Here is a 12,137-nt window from a genome sequence, read left to right on the forward strand (position 1 = left end):
TATAGGCAAAATGCAAAAACAGGTTTTTAAGAAAATATAAACTACCAAACATGTGAAATGATGATCAATGTCAGTGAAAATTTACCTGACAATATTGGTAATCAGGTAAATGTAAATTAACCACAAAAATGTTATTTTACACCCATTAAGATGGCAAACATTTGAAAATTTAAATAATTGAATGATATAAAAGCAAAAAACTCTTATTGCTCAAAGTATAAATTGAAATAACTAACTTCAGAAAATATCATATTCTTGTAAAATTACAGGTTTGGACAAGCTAAACTCTAGCAATTTCTTTCCTAAGTTCTGTTGACTTTCTTTTGAATGCATTCTGTGTACACCAAGATACATATACATGTATGTTCATAACATTATTGTTTATAATAATCAAACATTGTAAGTAACTCAAATATCAACTGTTTGGAAAAGAGATAAATGGAGTATTTTTAATTTGCATATGAAAAATTCATAGGTTTATAAAAAAATTAATAATTAATAAAATCAAAATGTAATAAAAAGAAAGTTTCAGAAAAAAATTGAACAAAAAGATAACATTTATAGATACTAATGACAACTTAAAGTAAATTATATAGTTTTTTTTTTTTTAATAAAGTTGGGCTTATCCTTTTTTATTTATTTATTTATTCATCCATTTATGGCTGTGTTGGGTCTTCGTTTCTGTGCTAGGGCTCTCTCCAGTTACGGCAAGCGGGGGCCACTCTTCATCGCGGTGTGCGGGCCTCTCACTATCGCGGCCTCTCTTGTTGCGGAGCACAGGCTCCAGACGCGCAGGCTCAGCAATTGTGGCTCACGGGCCCAGTTGCTCCGTGGCATGTGGGATCTTCCCAGACCAGGGCTCGAACCCGTGTCCCCTGCATTGGCAGGCAGATTCCCAACCACTGCACCACCAGGGAAGCCCAATTATATAGTTTTTTGATGCATGCATGTGTTCAAGAAATTATAAAGAAAAGCTGGGGGATGATTTTAAAAATCTCAGTATAACTCTGAAATGAAGAAGGAGAGGTGAATGGTATAAGAATAAAAGCACATTAGAGGCTTTAATAATAATGGACATGCTATATTTACTTTCAAAAAGAATGTTCATAAATTTCAATTAGTCATTTTTGTTGTTTAAATTTTATCCTACTTACTTAGATTTATGACGATAGTACAATTTATGTACTGTGAAATTTGTGGAGAGTTCTTTGTGACTTACTACATAGTTAATTTTTGTCATTGTTATATGTGTATTTTAATTTTTTTTACATAATTTTTAAGGGTTACTTTTCATTTACAGTTATTACAAAATATTAGCTATATTCCCAGTGTTGTACAATACATCCTTGAATCCATCTTACACTCAGTAGCTTGTGCCTCCCACTCCCCCGCCCATATGTCCCTCCCCCCCCCACCACTGGTAACCACTAGTTTGTTCTCTAAATATGTGAGTCTGCCTCTGTTTTGTTATATTCACTAGTTTGCTGTGTTTTTTAAATTCCACAAATAAGTGATGCATACAGTCTTTCTCTGCCTGACTTATTTCACTTAGCATAATGCACTCCAAGTCCATCCATGTTGCTGCAAATGGCAATTTTTTTTTTTTTAATGCCTGAAGAATATATATATATACCACACTTTCTTTATCCATTCATCTGTTGATAGACACTTAGTTTGCTTCCATAGCTTGGCCACTGTAAATAATGTTGCTATGAACACTGGGTGCATACCTTTTCAAATTAGTACTCTTGCTTTTTTCAGATATGTACCCAAGAGTGAAATTGCTGGGTCATATGGTATTTCTATTTTTAGTTTTCTGAGACACCTCCATATTGTTTTCCACAGTGGCTGCACCAATTTGCATTCCCACCAGCAGTGTATGAGGGTTCCCTTTTCTCCATTTCTTCACCAACATTGGTTATTTGTGTTCTTTTCGATGATAGCCATCCTGACAGGTGTGAGGTGATATCTCATTTTGATTTTTATTTGCATTTCACTGATGATTAGTGTTATTGAGCATCGTTTCATGTGCTTATTGTCTACTTGCATTTCCCCTTTGGAAAAATGTGTATTCAGTTCTTCTGTCCATTTTATAATTGGGTTGTTTGTTTTTTTGATGTTGAGTTGTATGAGCTGTTTACATATATTGGATTTTAGTCCCATATTGGTCATATCATTTGCAAATATTTTCTCCCATTCAGTAGGTTGCGTTTTCATTTTTTCAAAGGTTTCCTCTGTTATGCAAAAGCCTTTAAGTTTCATTAGGTCCTATTTGTTTATTTTTGCTTTTATTTACTTTACTTTAGGAGACAAACCCACAAAACTATTGCTGCCATTTATGTCAAAGAGTGTTCTGCCTGTGTTTTCCACTAGGAGTTTTGTAGTATGTGGTCTTATATTAAGACCTTTAATCCATTTTATTTTTGTATATGGTGTTAGAGAATGTCCAATTTCATTCTTTTACATGTAGCTGTCCAGTTTTCCCAGCATCACTTGTATATTTAAAAATATATATTCAGTGAGGAGTACAGACTGTTGGAAAAGGGTTGTAAACTCAGACTATTCTCTGTATATTTTTTGTCTAATTAATTTGAATAGTTTAAAGGATTTGTTTTGTTTCTGTTGTTTTTGAATCCTCTAACTTCATTTTGAGTCTCTCAATATCCAAACATTCATTTACATGAATGTAAATGAATGATTCATTTACATCAATCTTTTATATATGTATATGAAAGGACCAAGGTCCTGCTACCACAACCATTCTTCCCTGAGGAAGCCCCATGTTGTGAGATCTTGGGAGTTCTATAGGGCCCAGCAGCATATAACAATATATGCTTTATTTTTTAGAGCAGTTTTAGGTTCATAGCAAAATTGAGCAGACAGTACAGAATATTTTCTACCCCACATTTGTTACAATCAGTGAACCCACATGGAAAAATCATAATCACCCAGAGTCCATAGTTACCTTCAGATTCACTCTTGGTGTTGTATATTCTATGTCTGAACAAATGTACCATGACATTTATCCACTATTATAGTATCACACAAAATTATTTCACTGCCCTAAAAATCCTATGTGCTTTACCTATTCTGTCTTCCCTTTCTCATAACACCTAGCAACTGCTGATCATTTTATTGTCTCAATAGTTATGCCTTTTCCAGAATATTATATAATTGGAATCATATACTACGTAGCCTTTGCAGATCTGTCATGTCTTTTCACAGCTTGATAGCTCATTTATTTTTAGCGATTAATAATATTCTATTATCTGGGTGTACTCAACTTTATTTATCCATTCCCCTACTGAAGGACATTTTTGTTTTTTCCATGTTTTGGTAATAACAAATAAAGCTGCTATAAACATCCTGTGCAGGCTTAAGTTTTCAGCTTTTTTGGGGAAATTCCAGTGAGTGGATTTGAAGGATTTTATGGTAAGAGTTTTGTAAGAAACTGTCAAACTATCTTCCAAGTTGGTTTAACCATTCTGAATTCCCACCAGCAATGAATGAGAGTTCCTATTGCTCCACTTCCTTGGCAGCTTTTTTGGTGTCATCTGTGTTTTTGATTTGGCCATTCTAATAGTTTTGTAGTGGTATCTCATTTTTTTAATTTGCAGTTTCCTAATGACATGATACTGAACATCTTTTCATATGTTTACTTACCATCTGTTTTCTTCTTTGGTGAGGTGTCTGCTCAGGTGTTTTGCTCATTTTGTAATTAAGTTGTGTGTTTTCTTATTGTTGAGCTTTAAGAATTCTTTGTACATTTTGGATAATAGTCCTTTATCAGATATGTCTTTTCGCCTTGTCTTCTCATTCTCTTGACAGTGTCTTTTGCAAAAAAAATTTTTTTTAAATTTTAAAGAGGTTCAGTTTATGAATTATTTATTTCATTGTTCATACCATTTGTGCTGTATCTAAAAGTCATCAACATACTCAAGGGCATCTAGATTTTCTCCTATGTTGCCGTCTAGGGTTTTTATAGCTTTGTGTTTTACATTTAGATCTATGATCCATTTTGAGTTAATTTTTGTGATAGGTGTAAAGTTTCTCTTCTAGATTCACTTTTTACACATGTGAATGCCTAGTTTTTCCAGTACCATTTTTTTGATCCTTATATATGGAAACCTAATTTTTGGGTTAAAACAGGTTCATGGCTATTACATTCTCTTGGTTCGAAGTAAGACCTTTTCAGTATTAAATTATCCAAAGTTCCAAGATTTATTTGAAAGTAGTTTAAGAGAAGTAAACAAAGTCAAAATATGGATGGATAATCCATTAAAAGCGAAAAAAAAATTTCCAAAGATGGAGCAGAATATACATACTTGTAGATGAAAGCAGGGGAAAAGGACAATTTTCTTGCTATATAGTGGAAAATATATAATGAAAAATATAATTAGAAAGTTTATAAATACAGAGAAATGACTGTCAGCAAAAAAAAAAAAATGCAGATTTTTTTTAGATAACATTGGCAAAAGAGAATTGAAGAAGACAACTTCTTGAGGGTCATGTTTTATAGAAAAGTCGTTTTGAATTTTAAATTCTACAAATGGCCAAAATGTACAAGTGTGAAAAAAAATGAAATTATCTTCAGTGATGTAAAAACTGAGGAGTTTTAGGGCTTCCCTGGCAGTCCAGTGGTAAAGACTCCATGCTTCCACTGCAGGGGGCGCTGGTTCTATCCTTGGTCATCAGGGAACTAAGATTCCACAAGCTGCGTGGTGCAGCCAAGAAATTAAAAAAAGAAAAAAAAAAAGTCTGAGGAGTTCTAGCGCTTGAAAAGTACATCTGAAACAAAAACAAAGTCACTCAGCTAAATGAAAATAAATGAACAAAGTTATTTGTGGAAAACAAAGAATAGTCATAAGCAAATAATTCAATAATACTTAGAGGCAAACCTAAATTAAGTCAGTTTTCATATTAAAAGACGTAGATACTCAGATAGTTTGGCAGAGGAAGCTCTAGGGTATTTGCAAGAGAAACACTTAAATGTGTTTCAAAAATGATTCAAAATAAAAATGTGGAAAAAGAAACACCAGAAAGAAATACTTATTACTAAAAAAGTAGTTATATCAGTTTTAATTTTTAGTAATATAAAAACGTAAAGGTAAATATATTGGAAAAGTCATGTTTTATTTCTTAGTTTGGGTGGTAGACTAAGATATATATTTGGATATATATTATACATTCATACTAATGAATAACTTGTATGTGTCAAATATTTCATAATTTAGAAATGCAAATCAAAATGCAATCAAATCTCACTGTAAGGTAACAAATTTAAAAAATTAAACGTTTTCACGTACATAATTCCTGAGTATTAGTTATTTGTGTATATATGTTTGTGTATGCTTTGTCTTAGAATCAAAGTATGCACATAATTTTGCCCTATGGACTTTAAACATATTCAATATATTTTATATTGAGAATTCCTTATGGATTTAAATGACTTAAATATAATTATAAATAAAAAGTAACTTTCTTTTATTTGTGAAAACCATAAGTAATATAATTACCCTGCTTTACTGAGGCCATTACATCATTTTTAATGTTTTACACTGACTTTTTTCTGTTAAAATAACCATTTTAATCTCCAACCATAATAACCATTTAATACATTGGAAATGATGTTAACTTTTTAATTAAAGTTTTAAAAGTCCTTAGTGAATAAAATAGGATATTAAATTTAAAAACAGAAAAAAATTACCCATAGATACGTGACTAAATAAATTTAAACCTTGGTTTAGAGACTTCCTAGAAATGCATCTTTAAAAATATTCTCAAAACTGCAATCGTACTTCACACAATTTTTAAAATAATGTTTTAAATAGCCAAGAAATAGTTAACTCTGTTTTCCTTTCTCATTTCTCACTACTTATACCTGAAGTGGAGCAGTCTTGGAGGAGGTCATTGAGAGGACACAACTACTGGTTGACCCTTGACCTGGACCCAGGCAATCAGAGACTCCTCAACTCCTCCCCTTTTCTCAGAATGTGTTTCACTTGCTTTCCGCCCTGGATAATCTGCATCAAGGACACAGCCTTGAGATAATAATGTGTTTGTTGTTCAGACCATCTGGACAGTACATTAATGTGAAGCCTCTCGTGGCTGCTCAAAACAATCTTCATAAGTTCCCACGCTTATTAAACCTGCCACCTACAAAGCTGGAGTGGTCTGTCTCTTTCTATGGTCTTGCCGTACCTTCTGTGTATGGGAACCAGTTTATGGACCAACAAGTGGACTTGGCTGAAGTACATTCTCCAACAATTCTACCTGTGAAGATGTCTGGGTGTAAATTTTTTGCATCCTTTTACTTCTAGGAGTCTGTTTACTTACAACTTTCATGATAGCTAATTTGGCCAGATACATAATTGTAAGTTTGGAGTGATTTATTTTCCCTTCATCATTTTGGAAATGTCCCCAGATTCATTATTATGGTGGCTCAATTCTTTTTCAATTCCAAATTATCTAGGCAGAGGTATCTTTTTACAAATTTTGACATCATTGTGTTGAACAATTTTAATGTATATGCAAAGGTATTCCTTCTATTCAAGGGCATGTTTCTTTATAGATCTTAGTTTTGTTTGTTTTGCTATTAATGCTCTATTCTGGTTCTGAATTTAGGACTTTCATCTATGTTTTCATTTTGCCTTCTGTAACATTCATTTCTTAATTAACAAGAAGTTATTTTTTCCTATGTGTTGATTTTTATATATTTTTATTCTAATTCAATTATCCTTATTTATTCCTTCTGAGATTATCAGTCAAAGACTGAAGACTTTACATCACGATGTTTCCATACAAACTATTTTTCCCTTTAACATTTCTATTTGAATTAATCTTTGTTTTCTTCTTTCTTCATTGTAAGATGGTGAACTAGGAGGACACATAGTTCACGTCTCCACACAACTATGGCACCTACCAGGCACTGGAGGGGGACCACAGACACATAAGGGGACAGGAGGAACCCCCGAGTGACCAGGTAGGATGCGGGAGGGAATGAGAGGGGAGGAGAAGTGGAGGTGGGATGGGACTGGTGCTCTTGAGGGATGGCTGGGGGAGGGGAGGGGTACCCACACCCAGAGGGGGAACAAGGGAGGCCATTGGGAGGGTAGAGGATGGACCATGGCCAGTGTTTCCCCTGCCCACTTGGGCCCTGTGGAGCCTGCTGAGGTCCTGGGCCTGATCCTCAGACCACCAAGGCACTCATCAGCCTCATGGGTCCTGAGGGAGTGGGAGGGAGGGAGGGGGGAGGAAAAGTAAAGTCCCGATGGACAGGTTCAGTGCTCCTGAGGGATGGCTGTGAGAGGGGAGGGGTTCCCACACCCAGTGGGGCCCACCCATGGTTAAGGGATCAACAGGGACAGGGGAGACCCTCAGGAGAGCAGAGAAATGGGAGGGAGCACAGCCAGCACTTCCCCTGCCCACTGGTCACTGGGAAGCCTGTTGAGTTCCTGGGCCTAATCCTCCACCCTCAGAGGCTCCCTCTGGCTGTGCTGAGACTAAGACCTGTCACCCCACCCCCCAACCAGGGCTTTACCTATACATGCCACAATCAGGAACCCCCTCCAACCATACTGGGCATAAGTTTTGCCCACCCACCCACACCCAGGGCATTATCTCCAAACTCCTGAACTCTGCACACACTCCAAGGTACTCAGAGACCACCATCAGGCTGTGCTGTCTTTCCCCACTCCACAGATCCTAAGCCTAGGCCCCGCCCCCACCCTACTCCTTCCCTACCTAATCTCTGCCACCCAAAACCAATGCAGTTTCCAGCCTTTTTTTTTTTTTAGGTTGTGGTTCTGTTTTACCTTGTTGTCGATTCATTTATATTTTTATTTTTTCTAATAGACTGTTTTTTCTAATAATTTTTTTATTTTTCTAATTTTATTTTATTCCTTATACTTTGTTATTGTTCTGCTCCTTTTGGCTTTTTTTTTTTTTTTTTTTTTTTTTTTTTCTGTTGTGGTTCTCTTTTACCTTGTTGTAGTTGTTTCTCTTATATTTTTATTTCTCCTAATATATTTTTTATTTTTCTAATTTTATTTTATTTTTTATTCTCTCTTATTGTACTGCTCCTTTTTTCCCCTCTCTTTTCTTTTGCTGAGCAGCACAGCATGCAGGATCTTGGTTCCCAGGCCAGGGGTCAGGCCTGAGCTCCTGTAGTGGGAGCACTGAGTCCAAACCACTGGACTAACAGAGAAACTCAGACTACAGGGAATATTAATCAGAGTGAGGTCTCCTGGAGGTCCTCATCTCAGCACCAAGACCTAGTTTTACAGAACTGCCTGCAAACTCCAGTGCTGGATGCCTCAGGCCAAATAACGAGTAAAACTGGAATACAGCCCCACCCATCAAAAAAAATGAGATGACAAAAAAACAGATGAAGGAGCAAGGTAAAAACCTACAAGGTCAAATAAATGAAGAGGAAATAAGCAAAAACTACCTGAAAAAAGAATTTGGAGTAATGATAATAAAGATGATTCAAAATTTCAGAAATAGAATGGAAAAAATACAAAAAGTGTTTAACAAGGATCTAGAAAACTAAAGAGCAAACAAACAGTGATGAACAACACAATAACTGAAAGTAAAAATACTCTAGAATCAATCAGTAACAGAATAACTGAGGCAGAAGAACAGATAAGTGAGCTGGAAGACAGAATGCTGGAAAAAACTGTCACATAGCAGAATAAAGAAAAAAGAATGAAAAGAAATGAGGACAGTCTCAGAGACCTCTGTGACAGTATTAAATATACCAACATTCGAATTATAGGGGTCCCAGAAGAAGAAGAGAAAGAGAAAGGGTCTGAGAAAATATTTGAAGAGATTATAGTCAAAAACTTCCCTAGCATGGGAAAGGGAATAGTCAATCAAATTCAGAAAGTGCAGAGAGTCCCATACAGGATAAACCCAAGGAAAAACATGCTGACATTAACATTAACATTAATATGCTGAGACACATATTAATCAAACTATCAAAAATTCAAAACAAAGAAAAAATTATTAAAAACAGCAAGGGAAAAGCAACAAATAATATACAAGGGAATCCCCATAAGGTTATCAGGTGATATTTCAGCAGAAACTCTGCAGGCCAGAAGGCAGTGGCACAATATATTTAAAGTGATGAAAGGGAAAAACCCATAATCAAGATTACTCTACCTAGCAAGGTTCTTATTCAGGTTTGATGGAGAAACCAAATGTTTTACACACAAGGAAAAGCTAACAGAATTCAACACCACCAAACCAGCTTTACAACAAATGTTACAGGAACTTCTCTAGGAAGGAAACACAAGAGAAGAAAAAGACCCACAAAAACAAACCCAAATCAATTAAGAAAATGGTAATAGGAACATATATATTAATAATCACCTGGAATGTAAATGGATTAAATGCTCCAACTAAAAGACACAGACTGGCTGAATGGATACAAAAGCAAGACCCATATATATATTGTCTACAAGACACCCACTTCAGACCTAGGGACACATACAGACTGAAAGTGAGGGAATGGAAAAAGATATTCCATGCAAATGGAAATCAAAAGAAAACTGGAGTAGCAATACTCATTTCAGAAAAAAATAGACTTTAAAGTAAAGACTATTAAAACAGATAAGGAAGGACACTATATAATGATCATGGGATCAATCCAAGAAGAAGATATAACCATTGTAAATATCTATGCACCCAACATAGGAGCACCTCAATACATAAGGCAAATGCTAACAGCCATAAAAGGAGAAATCAACAGTAACAAAATAGTAGGGTACTTTAACACCCTACTTACACCAATGGACAGATCATCCCAACAGAAAATAAATAAGGAAACACAAGCTTTAAATGACACATTAGACCACATGGATTTAATTCATATTTATAGGACATTCCATTCAAAAACAACAGAATACACTTTCTTCTCCAGTGCACACGGAACATTCTCCAGGATAGGTCACATCTTGGGTCACAAATCAAGCCTCAGTAAATTTAAAACAATTGAAATCATATCAAGCATCTTTTCTGAGCACAGAACTATGAGACTAGACATCAATTACAGGAAAAAATTGTAAAAAATACAACTACATGGAGGCTAAACAATACACTACCTGGCAACCAAGAGATCACTGAAGAATTCAAAGAGGAAATCAAGGAATAACTAGAAACAAATGACAATGAAAACACAATGACCAAAACCTATGGGATGAAGCGAAAACAGTTCTAAGAGGGAAGTTTATAGCAATTGAAGCTCACGTCAAGAAACAAGAAAAATATCAAATAAAAAATCTAACTTTACACCTAAAGCAAGTAGAAAAAGAAGAACAAAGAGAACCCAAAGTTAGTAGAAGGAAAGAAATCATAAAAATCGCAGCAGAAATAAATGAAAAGAAATGAAGAAAAAAATAGCAAAGATCAATAAAAGTAAAAGTTGGTTCTTTGAAAAGATAAACAAAATTGATAAACCTTTAGCCAGACTCATCAAGAAAAAAGGTAAAGGACTCAAATCAATACAATTAGAAATGAAAAAGGAGGACTTAACTGACACCATAGAAGTACAAAGGATGATAAGAGACTACTACAAGCAACTATATGCCAATAAAAGGGACAGACTGGAAGTAATGGACAAATTCTTGGAAAGGTACAACTTTCCAAGGCTGAACCAGGAAGAAATAGAAAATATGAACAGACCAATCACAAGTAATGATATTGAAACTCTAATTTAAAATCTTCCAACAAACAAAAGTCCAGGACCAGATGGTTTCACAGGTGAATTCTACCAAATATTTAGAGAAGGGGTAACACTGATCCTCCTCAAACACTTCCAAAATATATCAGAGTGAGAAAGACTCCCAAACTTGTTCTATGAGTGCACCATCACCCTGATACCATAATTAGAGACCAATATCACTGTTGAACATAGATGCAAAAATTCTCAACAAAATACTAGCAAACAGAATACAACAACACATTAAAAAGATCTTACAGGATGACCAAGTGGGATTTACCCCAGGGATGCAAGGATTCTTCAATATATGCAAATCAATCAATGTGATACCATATTAACAAATTAAAGAATAAAAACCATATGATCCTCTCAATAGATGCAGAAAAGCTTTTGACAAAATTCAACACCCATGTATGATAAAATCTCTCCAGAAAGTGGGCATAGAGGGAATCTACCTCAACAAAATAAAGGTCATATATGTCAAACATACAGCAAACCTCATTCTTAATGGTGAAAAACTGAAAGCATTTCCTCTAAGATCAGGAACAAGAAAACAATGTCCACTCTCACCACTATTATTCAACATGGTATTGGAAGTCCTAGCCACGGCCATCAGAGAAGAAAAGGAAATAAAAAGAATCCAAATGGGAAAAGAAGAAGTAAAACTGTCGCTGTTTGCAGATGACATGATACTATACATAGAAAATCCTAAAGATGTTACCAGAAAACTACTAGAACTAATCAATGAATTTGGTAAGGTTGCAGGATACAAAATTAATGCACAGAAATCTCTTGCATTTCTATATGCTAACAACAAAAGATCAGAAAGAGAAATTAAGGAAACAATCCCATTTATCTTCGCAACAAAAAGAATATAATACCTAGGAATAAACCTACCTAAGGAGGCAAAAGACCTGTACTCAGAAAACTGTAAAACACTGATGAAAGAAATCAAAGCTGACACAAACAGATGGACAGATATGCCATGCTCCTGGATTGGAAGAATAAATATTGTCAAAATGAGTATATCACCCAAGTTAATCTACAGGTTCAATGCAATCCCTATCAAATTACCAATGGCATCTTTCACAGAACTTGGACAAAAACTTTTATAATTTCTATGGAAACTTGAGAAAGAAAACTGGAGCTGGAGGCATTAGGCTACCCAAATTCAGACGATACTACAAAGCTACAGTAATCAAGATAGTATGGTACTGGCACAAAAGAGAAATATAGGTCACTGGTACAGGATAGAAAGTCCAGAGGTAAACCCACACACCTCTGGTCACCTAATCTATGACAAAGGAGGCAAGAAGATACAATGGAGGAAAGACAGCCTCTTCATTAAGTGGTGCTGGGAAAGCTGGACAACTACGTGTTAAAGAATGAAATTAGAACACTACCTAACACCATACAC

General features: G+C 35.1%; 1 long non-coding RNA gene across 1 annotated transcript in view; it reads left to right on the plus strand.

The window, feature by feature from the left end:
• Window positions 1-1,600: 1,600 nt before the first annotated feature.
• LOC309611959 overlaps window positions 1,601-12,137 on the plus strand; it is a 50,487-nt gene continuing 39,950 nt past the window's right edge. Inside the window, exon 1 of the long non-coding RNA XR_014234858.1 lies at window positions 1,601-6,982. This is a non-coding gene — a long non-coding RNA (uncharacterized lncRNA). The remainder of the gene's footprint in view (window positions 6,983-12,137) is intronic.

The sequence above is a fragment of the Balaenoptera borealis genome (genome assembly GCF_965194805.1).
Source record: "Balaenoptera borealis genome assembly, chromosome: 15".
NCBI classification, from domain to species: domain Eukaryota; kingdom Metazoa; phylum Chordata; class Mammalia; order Artiodactyla; family Balaenopteridae; genus Balaenoptera; species Balaenoptera borealis.